The sequence below is a fragment of the Anomaloglossus baeobatrachus genome, assembly GCF_048569485.1.
Source record: "Anomaloglossus baeobatrachus isolate aAnoBae1 chromosome 5 unlocalized genomic scaffold, aAnoBae1.hap1 SUPER_5_unloc_21, whole genome shotgun sequence".
Classification (NCBI taxonomy): domain Eukaryota; kingdom Metazoa; phylum Chordata; class Amphibia; order Anura; family Aromobatidae; genus Anomaloglossus; species Anomaloglossus baeobatrachus.
In genome coordinates, this window is record NW_027441797.1 from 424,670 (window position 1) to 437,161 (window position 12,492).

The window sequence follows — 12,492 nt, forward strand, 5'->3', positions numbered from 1 at the left end:
ACACTGCCGTTAAACCTGCTGCCTCCTATGGATAGACGCTTATATTGCATTCATGTTCACATTAAATGATTACTAGTATGTGGTAATATTTTGGACCTAAATAAATGCGGAAATAATATGGATTTGCTGTTTGTGCACTCTCTGGTTCTGTTTTTTCAAATTGATGATTGAAAAATGTGAATGATCCTTTGTTATAGAGAAATATAGTGATAAAAATAACGGATCACTATTTTTTCTATTAATGATCATGCCATGTCTTAGTCTGCTGCCCTTTATGGGTAGAAGTTTATATTACATCAGAGTTTATGTTAAGTGGTTGCATGAATGTGGTAATATTATAGAGTCATGTTGTAAACTGCGGTATGAACATGGTTTCATGGTATGCACATTTCCTGATGAGGGAAAAAGGAAAAAAAAATTTTTTGCACAAGATTTTATGTTTGGAACATTCGGAATAGTCTATAAATGTTATTTGTTATGTCTGTGAAAATGTTCTATTTTTTTCTTTTTGTCAGTCACAGGGTGTGATTGCACATATGGTTCTAATTTTTTCTCCCCACCCTCTAATTGTATGTTACCCTTTATTATGGCAATGTGATTCATATGGCTTTGTTCAGAGTAAGGAGTTGTCACTCCAAAACGCGTTCCGTTTTTTTCTACCCTGCCATGTAAACTGGATTTTATTATTATGGAAGAACCCTTTTATCTTTGTTGAATAAAGAAAATAATTTAATTCAATTGGAACTTGGATGCTGGATCCTTTTTTTTTCTTCAAGTTCAGTGTCTGCTGAGCTGTATCTAATCCTATCCTGTGTGATACTGTCTGCAGAGCTGAGTATCTAATCCCATCATGTGTGATACTGTCTGCTGAACTGTATCTAATCATATCCTGTGTGATACTGTCTGCTGAGCTGTGTATCTAATCCTCTCCTGTATGATACTGTCTGCTGAGCTGTGTATCGAATCCTGTCCTATGTGATACTGTTTGCTGAGCTGTGTATCTAATCCTGTCCTATGTGGTACTGTTTGCTGCGCTGTGTATCTAATCCTGTCCTATGTGGTACTGTCTGCTGAGCTGTGTATCTAATCCTCTCCTGTGTGATACTGTCTGCTGAGCTGTGTATATAATCCTATCCTGTGTGGTACTGTCTGCTGAGCTGTATCTAATCATCTCCTGTGTGATACTGTCTGCTGAGCTGTGTATCTAATGCTGTCCTTGGTGACACTTTAGACATTTCTGGTCACCAGCAAAATGGCTCCGCACTGTGATCCTAAACTTCATTCCCTCTTATACTTTTTGAAACCCCCAGATTGGGAGGGGGAGGTGATATCACACACAGGAAAGCAGACTCCGCCCACTTTTACTGCAGCTGTAATCCAGGCTATTTCTACAGTAGGATTTCTGTAGGATTTCAGAAGCTGCTCCCCCTTGTGTTTAAGAGTGGAAAATATCAAACTTTTTAATTTTTTTTATATTTTGCTCAATTAAAAACAAATAATAATTTTTAAGCAAAACATTAAAACATTAATAATTTACATTTTTTCAGTTCTTGATTTTTTTTTTTTTAACGACACCTTCCCTTTAAGCCGGAAATGGTGAGGGAAAGAACCATTTTCTCTCTTTTTAAACTTATCATATTTTTTGGACCATAACACGCACCTAGGTTTTGACGGCGGAATATAGGGATAAAGATTGAGGCAAAAAATGTGGTCATGACGCACTGTTATGGGGGGATCTGCTGCTGACACAAAGGTAATATCTAGTTTCTAGTGCAATGTGTTTGATGACTTTCCCTTTAAATAGTGCTTATCACAAATCTGTGGCTGCCTTTTTTTATTTACTAGAACAGTGAAGAGCCGCAGATTAGTGAATTTTCTAAATATAATCCAGTACCAACATTTTTGGAAGTGTCTCTAATGTCCCCCAAAAGGAACTTCCAGGTTGTGAGATCCCACAACCCTCAGTGATCACTCTCACAGTGAAAGAGTGAGCTCTACGACCCCAGCTCTGCGGCATCCATCTTAAGCAGTTCAGTAAAACCTTAAAAAAAGCATGTGACAGCGCTGGATTAGTTGAGAGAGCAATGTCTCGTGCTTAGAGCAGCCGCAGAGATTTGTGGGATCCCGCTCTGCACACGGAGATCCCACAAAATGGAAATTCAGGCTCAACTTTGCTAGTAAGTTGGGTATTTCGAGAGTCTTTAGGAACATTTGTGAAAGGTTTTGATACTAGATTATATTTAGATAATTCACTAATCTCAGGTTGCCCACTGCTTTATTTACTAAAAAGCGCAGCCCCAGATTGGAGATAGAACTCTGAAGTATATCACATTCTATATAATTGCGTTTCAAAACTTGTTTTGTTAATAAATGCTTGTAAAATATATATTCTTCATGCCTGTCTTTCTCTATTGTTTAGATGTGATGATTTTGTCTCAGAATCTCTGGAGTTGAGGCAGAGCTGTAGAGATTTCGCACAAAAATAGTGAGGAGATGGCACAGAGGTGTCATGGCTGGCGGACAAACCGGTAGCAGCGAGTGTTAGAAAATCGCAGAGATTGGCAGCATGTGTTGTTATCTGACAGTTTTCAGTTTCCGCAGTAGCGGACTCTATGACCCTGGGAAACTCAGTTTTTCCTCTCAGTTGCCAGCCTCTGACTTCCCTTATAAACCTCCCCCTGGGGTGCGGTTTATAGTTGTTCCTGGTTGTGGTCTGCAGCGGTTGTCTCCTCTTGTTATTCCACAGACTTCTGTAGTAGCTGATCCTAAGATAAGAGTTTGACCTTTGCCATCTACCTGGGCTCAGGTGGTAGCATTTGTGTTTCCCCTGTATTATTTACTTTTGTCTCCCTTAGCATTAGTGGTGCTGACAAATAGATCATACCAGCCATTCTTACTTAGGGCCCAGATCAGGGTTTTCCTAGGGTGAGGTATTCCTGCTCAGCGACAGGTGCAAAATATGTATAGGGTTGGTGAGGGCAGTGAGGGTGAGCTGTATTGTCAGGGGTCACCACTTCCCCCTTTCCCTAGTGATAGGGTATTCTTTTCCCCTTCCATTTGTATTGTATTATACGGCCAGTATAGCTTCGATCCCCAACCGTGACAAAGGAGAATTAAATCACACTGCATCCTAGATATGTGGAAGTTATTCGGACGTTAAAATATACGCGAAATTGATTGCCGAAAGATTAAAAACTATTTTGCCGGGAATAGTAAACAACGACCAGGTGGGATTTATAGAAGGAAGGCAAGCTCCAGATGGTACAAGAAAAATCTTAAATTTGATTTCTCGTATAAATGAAAAAAAGATGCCATCCCTGATTATATCTCTTTTTTTTTTAACTTCGTTTTATTAACAGTTTCAAACATGGTACAACTGACATTTACAATGTGAGAAACAGTTCAAAACAGGAATAGTGCTATTCGTTCACAACACTGAATGATCATATAGAGTCCATAGTATCTGTTGTACTCAAGATAAAATAGTATCATTATCCATTCTTCTTATCATTTGCATGTATATCCAATTTTATATTAAGCATAAGAACTGCTCTAACGATCATCATGACCATATTTTAAGAAACAGGGTTGAAAAAGAAATAAGAAAAAAAAAAAAAGGCGAAAAGGAAAGAACAACAACAGCTACATTGCATCACTTTACCACAATATACCGTAGGATAGTTTCCACCTCCTAACGTCTAACGGGAACCACCTATATTCGCAGAGGTTCCTCTAAGCCTCTGTAAGTGTATTCGGAGAAGAGTTCCACAGACCCCAAATTTTGTTACATTTTTCCGGGCACCCCCAGTTGTAGTATACCACCCGCTCATAGACTATAGTTGCATTGACTAGTTTAACCCAGGACCGAACAGTTGGACTCGAATCTCCCATCCACCTCAAGGCTATTACTTTTCTAGCCAGAAATAATGCTTCTCTGAGGAATGTTATCATATAATGATCCCAGGACTCCTCCTCCATCACCCCAAACAGGCATATTAATGGGTCGCATAAAACACGAGTTGACACAATCGATGTTAGCAGAGATGTCACTCCCCTCCAGTATGAGGATATATTAGGACAACTCCAAATCATATGTATAAAGTTTGCCTCTGAGAGATGACACCTTCGGGCACTCCGATGTACGAGAACGGCCCATGCTAAATAAGCGAGTAGGGGTAAGGTATGGTGAACAATGTAACATTGAATCAACTTATTATTAACTGATGGGGATACCGCAGTCGGAGACTCCAATATCTCCTCCCATTCCTCTCCCTGTAGAGAGAGAATTAGAGATTTCCATCTATCCTGGGCTGGCAAGGGGTCCGACTCCACCCCAACCGACAATAGGTAAGTATATATGGCTGAGATTAAACCCCGAGGTCCCTGTGATTTTAGGATACCTATCATTGGAAGTGTTGATATCAGTTTCCCCGTTCCAATTTTCTGCATATGGGACTGAATCGCTGTGCGAATCTACAGGTATCTAAAAAATTGCAACCTTGGGATGTTATATTCAGTTTGGTCAAAGGATTTGAAGGTTGTGGTTCCTGGGGCATATAGATCACCCAGTGTAATGACATTGTGAGTAACCCAAAATTGTGCTGAGGGGTGATCTCTCAGAGTATGGAAGTGGCTATTCCCCCATAATGGGAGTTCCGCCACCACTCCCTCAAAATGTGCCACTCTCTTAGCTTGTCGCCAGACTAATCTGGCCAACTTGAGGAGGGGTAGTTGCCGTGATATTCTCAGTCCATCTGATTCCAAAAGACCCACCAAACAGTCAGCCCCGGCCGCGTGTGCCAAGTGACTCTCAGAGTTCGGCAGTTGACATCCAGGCATCCAAGTCTCTAGTGCCCTAAGCTGCCCCGCCAGATAGTACAGGAAGAACTCCGGTAAAGCCATCCCTCCCAGTCTCTTGGATCTCTGTAAAATGGATAACCGCAGTTTGGGCCTGGATCTCCCCCATATGAAAGAGATAGTAAGCGAGTTCAGCGTAGAGAAGAAGGATTTGGGTACTGATACTGCACTATGTTGTAGTGTGGAATTGAGTTTTGGAAGTAATATCGTTTTGATTAAGTTTATTCTGCCAACCACTGATAGGGGTAGCTTACTCCATGAGTTATATTTAAGTTTAACGTAGTCCAGAAGTGGTGTTATACTCATCTGTAGGTCTAGTGTATGGTCCTTCTGTATATGTATTCCCAGGTACTTGAAGCTAGTTACCACTTGCAGAGGTGACCCATCCTCTATTGAAGTTCTAGACCCCTGTGTTAATGGCATCAGAGCCGACTTGTCCCAGTTGATGCGTAGTCCTGAAAACTCCCCAAATTTATCTCTAGTATCTATAACCACAGGCAAGGTCTCTTGTACTCTGTCCAAAAACACAACCATGTCATCTGCATACAATCCTATTTGATCTGTGCGGTCGGCTATGGTGATTCCAGTGATCTGCGGATGAGAGCGAATTCTAATTGCCAAAGCTTCAATAACTAGTGCAAACAATGCTGGGGACAGTGGGCATCCCTGTCTTGTTCCCCGTCTCAGTGAGAAAGGTGCAGATATAACGCCATTGACCAGTACCCTGGCCGTCGGGGACCTATACAACATATGAATCCAGTTACTGAATTTAGGCCCAAAGGCGAATCTCTGGAGGCAGGCAAATAAAAATGGCCATTCTACCGAGTCAAATGCCTTGGCCGCGTCCAGCGAGGCCAAGGCCCACTCATTTTCCTGGAACAATGTACTATATTGTACTATGGATTGGACCCGTCTTATATTTATCGAGGTGTTTTTTCCAGGCATAAATCCTGTTTGATCTGGGTGAACTATACTCAATATAACTGAATTGAGCCTGGACGCCAATATTTTGGTAAAGATCTTATAATCCACATTGACTAGGGATATAGGGCGGTATGATCCGCATTCGAATGGGTCTTTGCCCTCCTTCCTCAGCACAACTATGTGCGCTTCGTATAAGGAGGCAGGTAGAGAGTCACCGATTGAGAAATGAGAGAAAACATCTAATAAAATCGGGGCCAATACATCACAATATTTACTATAGAATTCTATGGGGAGACCGTCTGGACCCGGAGATTTCCCCCTAGCCATATCTGAGATGGCTGTAATCACTTCGTCCAGTGTGATGTCCGCCTCCAGAGACTCCCGTTGCGATCTGCTCAAAGTGGGAAACTCCAGATCCGATAGCTATGCCCCACAGCTTTGAACTCCATGAGGGCTTCTAGAAGTATATAGGGTTTTATAATATTCATGGAAGCACTCCAAGATATCTTCAGGGGATGTGGCTGTGGAGCCATCCGCCCTCCGTATACCGTATTTTTCGGACCATAAGACGCACTTTTTTCCCCTCAAATGTTGGGGGAAAGTTGGGGGTGCGTCTTATGGTCTGACTATAGGGCTGCGGCTGGGAATGAGGGTTCTGCGGATCATCGGGGGCACGAGCAGGCAGCAGCAGCGCCTGCCGTGACCACGTGGGCCCGCTCATTACATATGCACGCCCATCCTCCCGCCCATCTCTCAGCGCTGAAGCCGGCACTGACAGGTGGGCGGGAGGACGAGCGGGGACGCGCGCATAGCAAAGAGCAGGCCGCATGATCACCCCTGGCAATTACAGCCTGGAGTGATCATGTGCGGCTGTATTCACTGCCCCCCGCGCGTCATTACCAGCGCGGGGTGCAGTGAATCAGTACACTCACCCGTCCCCGTGTGTGGAGCCGCCCCCCTGCTGCACGCGATGTCTTCCTGTCTGTGCCGGTCAGCTGATCTGTGCTGAGCTGGTCAGCTGATCGGCACAGAAAGGAAGACATCGCGATGCAGCAGGGGAACGGCTCCACACACACAGGTCAGTGGCGCAGAGAGGAAGATGATCGGTGCTGGAGGGAGTGAGGAAAAGGTGAGTATAAACGTTTATTTTTTTCTCTGTGCTATAGGATACAGGCCATATACCAGGATGGTATATGAGCACGATGGGGGCATACAGCAGGATGGGAGTATATGAGCAGGATGAATGGGGGGGTATATGAACAGGATGGGGGGTATGTGAACAGGATGGGGGGTATATGAACAGGATGGGGGGTATATGAACAGGATGGGAGTATATGAACAGGATGGGGGTATATGAACAGGATGGGGGTATATGAACAGGATGGGGGTATATGAACAGGATGGGGGTATATGAGCAGGCAGGATGGGGGTATATGAACAGGATGGGGGTATATGAACAGGATGGGGGTATATGAACAGGATGGGAGTATATGAGCAGGCAGGATGGGGGTATATGAACAGGATGGGAGTATATGAACAGGATGAATGGGGGAATATGAGCAGGATGGATGGGGGGTATACTAATAGGATGGGGGTATATCAATAGGATCGGGGTATATGAACAGGATGGGGTATATGAACAGGATGGGAGTATATGAGCAGGATGGGGGAATATGAGCAGGATGCTGGCATAGGAGCAGGATGGGGGTTTATAGCAGGATCATATACAAGGCAGGAGGATCATTACCAGGATGGGGTACCTTAGTGGAGAATTTGGGGACATTACCCCATAACAGTGTCAGCAGCAGATCCTCGCCCCATAACAGTGTGTCATGACCACATTTTTTGCTTAAAGTTTTATTTTCCCATTTTCCTCCTCTAAAACCAGGGTGCATCTTATAGTCCGGTGCGTCTTATAGTCCGAAAAATACGGTACCTAGTATTGTATTTGAGGTGTTATGCTGCCGAACCATATATGCCAGTAATTTACTGGACTGGTTTCCAAGCTCAAAGTAAGATTGTCGAGTGAAGAACAGTTTGCGTTTGGACTTGGTCTCACAGTGTTGCATATACAGCCTGTATGAATGCATCCAGGCTGCTCTGTTCCCATCGGTTGGGGCTGTAATATATTCTGCCTCTAGGTCCTTAAGTCTCCCCTCCACCATGTCATCCTCATTTCTAGTCGCTCTTTTAAGATATGTTATGGTTGAAGAAAGACACCCCCGAAGGTAAGCCTTGAGAGTATCCCACACCAAGTTAATATTCCAGGGTTTAGGGTGGATTTTTAGAAAATCTTCTATTTGGGTCCGGGTCCTATCGCTTTGATCAATTAATTTCAACCAAAAGGGGTTTAACCTCCAAAAGGGTTTGCTAACATTTTGATTAGTCTTAAGAGTGAGGATCACTGGGCTTTGATCTGATATGCCCCTGACCCCGTGTACCACATCATCCACCCAGGTCGGGACGTTGCTTGACCCAAAAATATAATCCAGTCTGGACAACGTACGTCTAGTGGAGGAGTGACATGTGTATTCTCGAGTGTTAGGGTGTCGGAGTCGCCAAAGGTCTATCCACCCGCCTCCCTCCACGCATTGCTGTAAGTCAGTCGAATCCGGGGTCGATTGTTGTCTCCCCCAATCTACCCGAAACCTGTCCTGCTCCTCATTCATGACAAGGTTAAAATCCCCCATTCATAACACATATGCATCTGGGTAGCTGAGGGCAAAGCTCAGTGCCTGTTTAAGAACGGAAACGCGAGCCGGTGGGGGGTTATAAATGCATAGTAGCACATAATCTCTAGAATCTATAGACGCATATATAAACACAAACCGCCCCTCCGGGTCACGCCTTACCACCTTTGCTTCCCATCGTATGTTTTTATGGACCAATAAAGAGACTCCTCTGGAGTAGGTGGTGTGGAACGCATGAGTCGACCATTGTACCCATGGTTTGTTTACTAGTCTGGCTGTGTCTCGTGTGAGGTGAGTTTCTACTAGTGCCACCAGCTGAGCCCTGATTTGCTTAATTTGGGAAAATACCTTGATACGTTTTTTGGGCGACTTAAGGCCTCTGACATTCCAGGTCATAACTATCATCTCTGACCCCATATCATATAAATCTGTTTATAGAACCAGGATCCCAAGTATAAGGCGCGTTTCACCCCGCAATTAGATGTGGTTAACCCACCAATAGTTTTAAGCCTATCTCTGCGAAGAAATAAAGTTAATGCAATAGCAGCTGTAAACATAGAAAAACAATATCGAACTTCAGGACCTTTCCGATAAGTCCTGTAAAACATTTCAAACATCAATGGGGATACCACCACTGAATGCAGTGTCCTGGTATAGGTGGTATTAGAGTGCACAAAATAGGGCTCCCATCTCACAGGAACCAACTCCTGGCCAATTCCTCCATCACTCAAGGCACGGAGAAGTCTTGTCTTTCTCCAAAGGGGGCTTCAAGCTTTTATGGGAGATGAAGGGCTCGAGGGGGCTCAGCAAATGTCACTTAGTAGACGTAGCCTCATTGCTTCTGCCCCTTAGGTCTCGGGTGTAACTGTAACCAGTCCTCAGCCTCAGCAGGTGTAGTGAAAAACAGAGATGACCCTTCATGCACTATGCGGAGCCGGGCAGGGTATAGCATAGATTAGATGATGTTTCGCTCCCTTAATTTTTTCTTCACATCCATGAAGTGGGCCCTCTGTTTCTGGAGGTCCACCAAAAAGTCTGGGAAGATCGAGAGTGTAACTTTGTTAAACATAAGTGGGCTCTTCTGTCGGGCTAGGCGGAGTGCTGTGTCTCTATCTCTGCAGTTGAGCATCCTTGCTAAGAAGGGACGCGGCGGTGCACCTGGAATAGGAGGTCTCATTGGAACTCTGTGCGCCCTCTCCACCGCAAACGTCGAGGAGAACTCGATCCCAAGATTAGATTTCAGCCACTCCTCCAGGAACCGTTCCGGATGCTGACCCTCCGAGTGTTCTGGCAGTCCTATGATCCGTATATTGTTTCGACGCATGCGATTCTCCAGATCATCTGCTTTCTGGCGCCATGCATTTGTTGATCCGGCCATTGTAGTCATTTTAGTTTTATATTTTTTTTTTAAGTGGTTTTATTTGATCTTCCAGTTCTGACACTCGTGTCTCAACTTCTGTTGTTCGGGCCCTCAGGGATTGCATGTCTTGACGCAAGCGGCCCACCTCTGAGTGTACCTCCTCAATCTTCCCTGTGAGGGAGCTATTGCTTGTAGAAATTGCTTGTAGAAGCTGTTCATACACCTGTCTTTGGGTTAAATTATCTTGCTCTTCTGACCCATCAGCCAGTGGTGCTTGATCTTTTAGAGTGGTATTTCTCCTGGCTTTAGGGGCATCTGCCTGACCACCCCTTGCATACTCTTTAAGCTTATCAATAGCTCCACTTTGTTTAGGAGGACTCATGTTGATTCACTGGGGGTTTGCCGCTTCTGCACCCCTCTCTTATCGTGCCCCCGTGCGTCCAAATCCGTGCCTCTGCAATGTATATTTTTATAATATGTCCGTCTCCACTTGCCCACCTCTTCCAGAGAGCCAGAAAACTGCAACTTTTATATTGTAAAATAACAATGAAGGGAGTCCCAGGGCAGCACAGCACTTAGAGTATATTTATCAGGGTGATGCAGGCCTGCACAGCGTGGGGACTTCAATATGTGTCTCTCCTATGTTTTCATGTGTCAGAGAGAGTCTGCAGGGCCTGTCTTTCAAGGCTCACACTCCAAACCCTCCAGCACCCTAGGGGTTAATGTCTCCTGCACAGCCGCCGGCTCTAAGTGTGCTGCTCACTGATTGCCAGATACACAGCTAAGGGGGAGATAACTCCCTGTGCTCACCGCTCCCGGGTCTTCCTCTGTGGGTATATGCCTGTTGCTCCTCTCCGCTCCTGGAGTCACACGCCATGCAGCTGCAGGGACGATGGCCACCAAGTCCCACGCTCCAGCCCCAGGGGATTCAGTGATGTTGTGCAGGGCTCAGGGAGCAGCTCCAGTGGAACAGCCAGCCCCCAGACAATGCCTCTGCTCCTGGATCGTCCCTCAGGGTATGTTTCCTGCACTCCTCCTTGCTCTCTGGAGTCACACAGCGCCGCTCCCTGAAGGTGCCGGCCGCGGGGAAGATGGCTGCCGCTCCACGTGCTGCAGCCTCAGGAGATTAGTCTGCGCCGGCAGGATTAAAAGAAAAATAGCACCGATGGGGACCGACAGTCTCCAGGCGACGTCCCTTGTCACAGCAGCTGGTGGGCAGGTTGTCGGATCAGGTACCGGGTGTTAAACGGCCAGGATGAAGTCAGGATTAGAGGAGCTCCTTCACTGTGCGTCCTCTCAGGTAAGCTACGTCGCTCCGCCCAGTGACGCCATCTTTATTGAAATAAAGAACCCTTTTCCGCAGTAATCCTGGGTCAAGGGTCCCGCGCCGTCCAATCCAGATCCAATATCATCTTTAAAAAAAAAACCAACTACATACTTCAGTGCAGCGTCGGACTGGCTACCGGAGGAAACTCCAGTAATGCCAGGCCTGGATTCAGGACACACACACACCACACAGCGTGCGCACACACACTCACCACACAGCGTGCGTACACACACACCACACAGCATGCGCACACACACACTCACACTGCGCACACACACACTGCACACATACACTGCACGCACACACACACACTGCACAGAATCACACAGAATCACACAGAGCACACACACCACACAGCGTGCGTGCACACACCACACAGCGTGCGCGCACACACACACACACACACACTGCGCACACACACACACACTGCACAGAATCACACATAGCAGACACACACACATAGCACAGACACACAGACACACACACACATAGCACAGACACACAGCTGTGAGTGCTTTCCTGCGGTGACCTGGCATTCAGAAGGTGAGCCCAGGTCAACGCAGGGGCGCACACACAGCACTGTGAACTCACCTCACCTGAGCCCCGGTGTCCTAGTAGGCTGGTAGCGTAGCTGCAGCTAATCGCGTCCTCCTGTCAGCTGATCTCCAGTCCTGTTGTGACCGCGCGCGCTCCCGCGGTCAGAACGGGATCTGAAGAAGCGAGGGCACATGCGCCACCCTATCGTGCACACGGCTGCACGGTACTGCGGGCTTCAGAAACATGGCGCCGGAGATAAGCGCTATGCGCAGGCGCCAACTCCGACGTCATGTTAATGAAGAGGAAAATTTAAATACAACCAGAGAGAGGGAGGAACAGGCGGCAGGGGGGGGGGGGGCGGGGATACAAGTGCATGACATGCCCGGACATTAGGAAAGAGGTGCCCACGTCAATCAAAAAGTGCACGAATTTTAAAACTTTATAAAGTTGGATTTCGCTGCCTAAACACCCGAGCTGCACCCTGATGGTATGTGCACAATGTGCCTGATAGTTCCAGTACTGCACTAGCTGCACCTTATAGACGAAAAACCTGATGTTTGGTTCCCTTTAACCCCACAATCCGGCTACAAAAGGGTGCTCTATAAAAGGGGGAGCACGTCTCAAACCCAGTGTAAGAAATCCAACTCCCCTTGTCCGGTGGCAGGGGGCTGGGTAGGACTCAAAAAGAGTAGGGTCAGCATAAAATGAGGACTTTAGGTAAATTAGTGAGGAGATCCATTAAACGTGTACCCAGAGTGGTGAATGTCCTGCTTATGGAGGTTATGATAACAGCAGTA